Here is an 8903-nt window from a genome sequence, read left to right on the forward strand (position 1 = left end):
TGGGCCCCCTCGAACCATGCAATTCCCTATTTTTTTTATATTTTTATCGACAATACTTTAAGAGATATCGCGCTGTCCACTCCTTAGTGGGACACCCTGTATATTAAAAACAAAATTTAAAAAAAAATTTTTTTTTTTAAAATTAATAAAAAAATTAATTTTCATTAAAAAATAATAATAATAATAAGAAGAAGCAAAAAATAAATAAAAATTTTAATAAAATAAACAGAAATTTATTTTAAAAAATTAAAAAGATGTTAAAAAAATTATAAAGAAATTTTTTTTAAAAAATTAAAGAAAAATTAAAAAATTAAAAAAGAAAAATTTTTAAAAATTTAAAAAAATTATGAAGAAATTTTTTTTAAAAAATTAAAAAAAAATTAAGTATTTAAAAAAAATAAAAAAAATTTAAAAAAAATTTTAAAAAATTAAAAAAAAGGAGTCAGTTAAAATTTGTTTTTTAAAAATTAAAAAAAAATTAAAAAATAAAAATTAAAGAAAAATCAATTAATTTTTTTTTAAATTAAAATAAAAATAAAAAGAAATTAAAAAAAATTAAAAAAAATTTTACAAAATTTAAAAAAAATTATAAAAAAGAAATTTAAAAAAAAATAAAAATTAAAAAATTATAAATTTAAAAAAATTAAAAATTAAAATAAAAACATTTTAGAAAAATATTTTTAAAAAAATTCTAAAAAATTTAAACAGTTTAAAAAAATTAAAATAAAAAAAATTAATAAAAATAATAAAAAGCAAAAAAAATAAAAAAAAATTTAAAATAAAAAAAAAATTTTTAAATTAAAAAAAATAAAGAACAAAAATTTTAAAAAAAGTTTAAAAAAATTCAAAAGTTCAAAAATTATAAAAAAATTTAAAATAAGTAAATAAAAAAAATTAAAAAAAGATTAAAAAAAGATTTAAATTTTTTTTTTAATTACAAAAAAGTGTATAGCCGAATAAGGTGTTCAAAATTGCTCCAGCGCCAAATTCGAGTTGCGATGGGTCATTCGATAGCTTATCAAAAAAGAACTATTTTTGGCGATTTTCAAGTTGATATCTTGATCTGGGGGGTAGTAAAGGGCAAAAATTGAAAAACATGTTTTTTCTCAATTTTTGCTATCCTATTGCATGAAAAAATTTGAAAAAAAAATCAGAGATATAGCAGTTATCCAGGCACATATTATAGAATTTTTTCAGATTTTCAAATTGAAAATTCACATTATGAAAAATGATAAACTGAAAAAAATGCGGAAAAATGCCGATTTCGTATTCACAGCAATCTTGGCACGACTTTTATATTTTTACGGTAAGTACATATTACTATTACTATTATCTTGGATTTTTTCAGATTTTTTGATTTGGTGCGCCGTAGTTAGAAAAATCAAAAACTGATTCTCGCGGCGTTTTTAACGTGTCAGAGCAACTTGTGCGTCGAACTTTTGTACATTTTTCATAAAATAAGTCTTTCGTGTGATGTTCAATGTCTTAGCATGCCGCGCAACAGTATATGAATTAAAGAAAAGTACATAAATCCAGTCAATGAGAAGTGTGACTTGGACCATATATTCAGAATCACTGAGTGTATATCCAAGTACGTCGGTAGCGCAACGGTAAAATGCCTGCGCAATAGATCGCGGGTAACTTCTTGAACATAGGTTCGCGCCCCCTTGCCCGATTTACTTTTTTTTTGCAATATATATATTTTCTCCAATTCCTAACTATATAGTAGCGATCAATAGTTATTTACGAGTGTTTCAAACATATTTATAAAATATTTTAACCTGAGATATACGTAAAACTCTGATTTTGGAGCGATACTTAGCAGCATCGTTTCTCTTGTCACGTCCTCTGTTAATTACGGTATTGTAAACATTTCCTACGCTACATTAATATATGCAACTAGTTTTTACTCCTTTTACCTACAATATTTATAGATGGATTGCAGTTGGAATGCGTTTGTTGTTTTGCTGCTGTTCTTCCTTCTCTTTCAAATCATGCGATTCACTCTTTTTTAAAACGATTTGAATGTTAGAATTTCTACCATGACTTCAGTGTACAACGGGAAAGTACATAATCACCATGTTCTATCAAGTCGAAGGTAAGGTGGTGTGCATTTTCCCTTTATGTGCCTTTAGGTTTCCATAAATAATTTTATGGCAGTGCCGAGCTGTATTTAACTTACTGCTTCGTAATTATTAACCCTGGGATAACCGTTCCTGTATATTATTGTATTTTTGGCCCAGCTAAGGCCTGCCACGGGATCGTCATAATCGACCTACCAATGGTTAAGCAAGAATTTTTTCAGCGACATTCTATTGTCCTAACAGTGACCGGCGCAAAGGGGTGTAGCGAAAGTCATTTTAACTAAAGTAACAAACACATAAAGATAACATTTATAGTAGTGTCCGCTGTGCTTCAGTATTGCATTTTTTATTATACGTCCAATAAAATAAGCGGTAACCTCTCAGTAACTGCGACCATCATTAAAATAACCTTTTCAACATGCGACCGGAGAGTGTGCCAGTAGACCGTATTGTAAACCCCAACGTTAAAGAATCGCAGCAGGTTTATTACTTTACTAGTTATGATCGGGCTCAGTACGGTTCTATAGATAATAAATGCGATGGTCAATCATTACCTGCCGCATAAGCTACGGTCGGCGGAAAATAATTGCTTCGACATCCACCAATAAGAAAGGGATCACGATCTATCTGTTACGCATTACATTTACGTTCCTGTTATTTATGTCTTATTATTATTAGGCTAGTTTTCACCATTCTTATAAATAGCATAAGATCGAATATACAAGGTCTGGGTTTTCCCAATTAGCTTGGGAAGGCACACGAAGGAAAGTAATCCTTAGATTTACGAGCCTGCCTGGCAGACGTTGGGTCTGACGCCTGTACTCGCCTGACACTTGGGACCGTTGGAGGGTTGCGTGTGAGGTGGAGCCACAAGGACCTTCTTTGATTCTACTCCGGCGGTCCCGGGGTTCGGTGAGATTGACCAGGCGTCCAGTGTTGCCTTGTGGATACCTCGAACGATGTCACGGAGACGATTGTTTAGCCATAAATTACTTTACGTAAACTTACGATTTCCGGAGTTTTCCCTCTCTATGGGGCTGGGTGGGCCGTACCTTTGGCGATACTGCGACCAATAAGAAGTACGATAATTGTATGGCCCACCAAGGAATCAGCCTGGGAGGGAGGATATGGACTGGGAGGAAGCAGAGACTTCATCGTAAAACGAGAACGGAAAAACTATCTGACCAAGTAGGTCTCCTCCAGAGTGAGAACGGATAGTTAAGAGAACTGCAAAGTTTCGCAGTACCATTGTAACCACTCATTATTTCCTCGTTTTCAATTGTTGTTTGTGATACTTACAATATATTCAGTCAATTGTTTTGTTACATACAGTCCAGCAATTATTCACCCTTACCACAGTAACGCGTCGTTTAGGATATCGTGTCTTTCTTAGTGTCGGAAGTACCGTAGCGGGAATTTACGACTCCCGTTGACCGTCTTCAATTCAGTCGGGCTCATTAAGAAAACGCGTAAAAACACTATCTGCCAATAGCAACTCATTTTCCATATTTCTGACATACCCCTCCCCCCACCCTCACTTCATTGGAAAACATCTTCCTCCGGGGAAATGAACAGAAAAGTAGCCAGTCTTAGTTGAGACAACAAGTGAATCTTTGTCAAGTGCATTGATTTTTAACTGCGTGTTTTAAATATGTCTACTGAGTGGAAACACTTTGCTGACAAGAGCCCGGCATGCCACGTGTATTCGTTGCAATATTTTAATTCGTAAAGCATCTGGTCGGATACGGGAAATCAAGACGGAAGTTGATGCTGTGACGTACTCCAGAATATTGAAAAGAGTGGTGTCCATTGGTGACTTGATGTGTAATAAGTGCCGCTTGCATTTGTGTAAAGAAGTGACGACTCCCGCTTCCAATCCTGAAGATTCTCAGGAATTTCTTCAACCTGAGCAGTCTTCTGCAGTTGGAACTCTTTCTGTCGCTGACATGTCTTCCTCAGTTGGCACTTTTTCTTCGGTGGAACCCTCTTCTTCATCTGCAGCTGTTTCAGCTGAAATATCCTCACCCGGGACTTCTTCGATTGTGGTACCTTCACCCGAATCATCTTCCCCCGACAAAAGCGACAAATCTTCATCTGAATCTGCTGGTCCATCATGTTCCTCAACCGAAGATCCGTCATTTGTTATGGCTTTGAATAATCCCGAACGAGTTCTTCAATATATATAAATGCCATTTTCTAGAGTTGTTTCCACACATAGATATTGCTTCGTCTGCGGTTCTACAAAATATATCCTTAGTGTACCAGCTGATACTAGGAAACAGGTCTTTCTCATGCGAAGATTATATGTTCCCAACGGAAATCGGTGCTGTCCCAGCCATTTAATTAAAAAACGTTTATTTCACCAAGATGTTTTGAATTTGAACATATTGTTTAATAGTAGTTTAGTAGATAGTACAGAATTAAGAAATTATTTTGAATACCTTTCCGTCAGTAATGATTCTAGTATCAAAGATAAAGTAGGTGATTTTACACTTTCTGAAGAACGGCTTAAAGTATTTACGGGTTTGACGTGGGAAAACATAATACAATTACGGGAAATGATGGGTTCTTTAAGAAATTCCGAACAACGAGATATCATTCAAGCTATTGTTGTATTTTTATTTAAATTGCGTACCGGTAATTCTAATAGTCTGATAGCTGCAATTCTTGGCTTAGAACGCGAACAACAAGTATCCGATTTTTGCAAATCTGTTATAAATTCATTTGAGAAAGATGTACTACCTTTTCATTTCGGACTCGCGGCAGTTTCCCGAGAACACTTAGTACAACATGAAACTTCTGTCATTACCAAAAAATTATTTAATATTTCAACTCAATTAGCACCGATTTTCGATGGGACATATATTCTACATGAAAAAAGTTCTAATAATGAATACCAGCGTAAGTCATATTCGGGTAAGAAGTAGTTACCGTTGTGTAAACCATTCACTGTTTGCACAACAAACGGTTATATTGTCGATATGCTCGGTCCTTTTTATGCCAATCAGAATGATGCAGAGATTATGAGAATCGCCATGCAAGATCCAAATGGCTTGCAAGCTCTTCTAAAACCTGGGGATATTTGTATCGTCGATCGAGGCTTTCGAGACGTGAAATCTTATTTAGAAGAACGTGGTTTTAGTGTGCTAATGCCTGCGTTAAAAGGCAAGCGTAGCCAGCTAACGACTGCAGAATCAAATGCATCTCGCCATGTCACTAAAGTCCGCTGGGTAGTCGAGGCAATTCATGGTATTGTTGGACAAAAATACCGACTTCTGCACCAGCAAATGGACAATAAGTTGCTCCCAAAAGTTAGATCACTTTGTAGGATAGCGTGTTTTTTGAACAATACATTCAGGAAACGTTTAAATTCCGACGTAGGACTTTGTGAGGAAATAGTAGACAGAATGTCTTCCGAAAAAAACACTGAGAATTCTTTATCAGTGCAAGTAGAAAATCAACTTTGGAATAGACGAAAGGTTTTGTTTAAACGGCTGTCAGCTACCGAGCTTCTTGATTTTCCGGAAATGACAGAGAAGGATCTCAAAATTCTGTTTACTGGTTCATACCAACTATCGCAAGCAGTGTCGTACCTAGCAGAACTTATGGATGAAGACAACAATATTAACATTCTTAGCCACAAAGAGTCGGATAATATTCTTAAATTCCAAGTGAGATCGCGCCACATTAATAGTAAAACTTACAAATGTTATATTGATTATACACCAAACTCAATAGGATATTCCGGCATTAAACGCTATTGTTGCGAATGTGCAAACGGTAACCGTACCGTCGGGTGTTGTTCTCATGTAGCTGCAATAATTTATTACCTATCCCATGCTCGATATCTATCAAAAATTGTAAGACCCGCAGAAATTCTCAGTCGACTATTCAATGCCGAACAAGTCACATCAGTAATTAACGCAGACAGTGATGAAGACTACGGATCCTACATACGATTTTGACTGCAATGTAACAACAATTGTTAAAGGTAAGGGATTTGAAAACTATATTTGTATACAATTTTACTGTAGGAAGTGCTGAATTTGTAACAAATATTCGATCAGGAATTGAAGAAATATGTTTCTCTGTTTTAGGGGCAACATAATGTACAAAGTCCGACCGAGCAACCTCCCCGTGGTGTACATCGGGTAATGCTAATGCCGGCGGCACGTCGCATTTGACGTTTTTTATTTCGACATTGAATTGTGCAACATACACACGTAAGTAGCGCTTTGGAAATGTTTTGGCATCAACTGTAATAATATTTATTAAAAAATATAGGATTCCATTTAAAAACAGAAACGTGGTGTTTACAGGACGTTTTCGAGTCACCTCAAGATGAAATCAATAACAACATGACACATATGCGCCCTCTGATATACTTCGAAAGCCATGGTAGAAATTCTAACATTCAAATGGTTTTAAAAAAGAGTGAATCGTATGATTTGAAAGAGAAGGAAGAACAGCAGCAAAACAACAAACGTATTCCAACTGCAATCCATCTATAAATATTGTAGGTAAAAGGAGTAAAAACTAGTTGCATATATTAATGTAGCGTAGGAAATGTTTACAATACCGTAATTAACAGAGGACGTGACAAGAGAAACGATGCTGCTAAGTATCGCTCCAAAATCAGAGTTTTACGTATATCTCAGGTTAAAATATTTTATAAATATGTTTGAAACACTCGTAAATAACTATTGATCGCTACTATATAGTTAGGAATTGGAGAAAATATATATATTGCAAAAAAAAAGTAAATCGGGCAAGGGGGCGCGAACCTATGTTCAAGAAGTTACCCGCGATCTATTGCGCTGGCATTTTACCGTTGCGCTACCGACGTACTTGGATATACACTCAGTGATTCTGAATATATGGTCCAAGTCACACTTCTCATTGACTGGATTTATGTACTTTTCTTTAATTCATATACTGTTGCGCGGCATGCTAAGACATTGAACATCACACGAAAGACTTATTTTATGAAAAATGTACAAAAGTTCGACGCACAAGTTGCTCTGAAACGTCAAAAACGCCGCGAGAATCAGTTTTTGATTTTTCTAACTACGGCGCACCAAATCAAAAAATCTGAAAAAATCCAAGATAATAGTAATAGTAATATGTACTTACCGTAAAAATATAAAAGTGGTGCCAAGATTGCTGTGAATACGAAATCGGTATTTTTCCGCATTTTTTTCAGTTTATCATTTTTCTTAACATGAATTTTCAATTTTAAAATCTGAAAAAAATTCTATAATATGTGCCTGGACAACTGCTATATCTCTGATTTTTTCAAATTTTTTCATGCAATAGGATAGCAGAAATTGAGAAAAAACATGTTTTTCAATTTTTGCCCTTTACTACCCCCCAGATCAAGATATCAACTTGAAAATTGCCAAAAATAGTTCTTTTCTGATAAGCTATCGAATGACCCATCGCAACTCGAATTTGGCTCTGGGGCAATTTTGAACACCTTATGGGGCTATACCCTTTTAAAAATTAAAAAAAAATTATATATTTTGTGACGTCCCACTAGTTTTCGCGCATTCGTAATTAGAGTCTTCCTCACAAATTACTCCAAATCTTCGCCAAAATCCCTCGAATTCAAATCTTACCCCCTTTTCCCAACCACCGACCACCTTGACGATGTACCTTAGCGGTCCCCATCTCAAGATGATCTACTACGAAATCCCCTTCCCTCTACGCCCTACGAGGCACGATCTCCTCCCTCACCTTCAAAGTCTAAACAAGTCCCTCGTCCCAAAAACCCTCTTACATCGAGACTACGCCTCACGACCTCCCTACGACCCACCGAGTCAAAGCCACTCTTACCTCGTTCCAATCAAAACACGCAAACCACATTTAACTAGTTTGAGTCCCCGTTCTCGAGCGCCCCTCATAAAAACCCCGGAAATAATATTGCGAAGTCCTTTTCGAATGCCCTTTATAAAAACCCCGGAAGTCCTATTGCGACGCATATTCCGTGCATGAGTCACGGTGCATACCGCGCACACCCCTCATACCTAAACACCGTATAAATACAAGGGCCCCAGAGGCCGTAGCCCTCTTCTACGGAAATCTCTTCTACGGAAAGCTCTTCAACAGAAACCTCTTTTACGGAAATCTCTTCTACGGAAACATTCCTAAGAAAGTTTGAAACAATTTGCTAAAACGTGCAGTCAAATCAGTGCAACCCCGCTCGACGAGAGATTCACCTTCGACAACCACTGTAAGCGACTACAATTACTTATTTTATTATCGCATATCACCACCATTTATATTGTAACCAGCTTTCCCCTTTCATATTTTTTCCTTATTGCTTTTCATATTCTTGTCCATTGCTAATACTCGCATATTTCATGTTCATCTATATATTGGTATTGATTACCATTTATATAAATGTTTTGTGCTAATGCTTAACGTCCCACGCATTATTATAATATTACCACATATGCTTTAAACTGAATAAACGTTCTTATTCTAAATAACGCTTCGAATTATTGTAGTGATCCTTCGGTTACGGAATTACCGAATCATAACAAGCTACTGCAACAGCTGATCTCGGTTCGCGAACTCCGGGATTTCTTACAGTGTTTACAAGGCTTACTTTCGTATAGGCCTTGTACGACCATACCGTTACCTCTATTATAAAGAAATATAACGCGAGGTTTCTTATATTAATGCAACGGTAAATCCAATTATCAGGACTTTAAATACCCATGCTTGTGTCTAACGGGTGTCACTCTGGTGTTTGATTACTGTTTTACCTTCCCTGGTTTCTTGTGCCGCGAAGCTGGTTTTCGTGCCAAGACTCCC

The sequence above is a fragment of the Andrena cerasifolii genome, unplaced genomic scaffold (genome assembly GCF_050908995.1).
Source record: "Andrena cerasifolii isolate SP2316 unplaced genomic scaffold, iyAndCera1_principal scaffold0045, whole genome shotgun sequence".
NCBI lineage: Eukaryota > Metazoa > Arthropoda > Insecta > Hymenoptera > Andrenidae > Andrena > Andrena cerasifolii.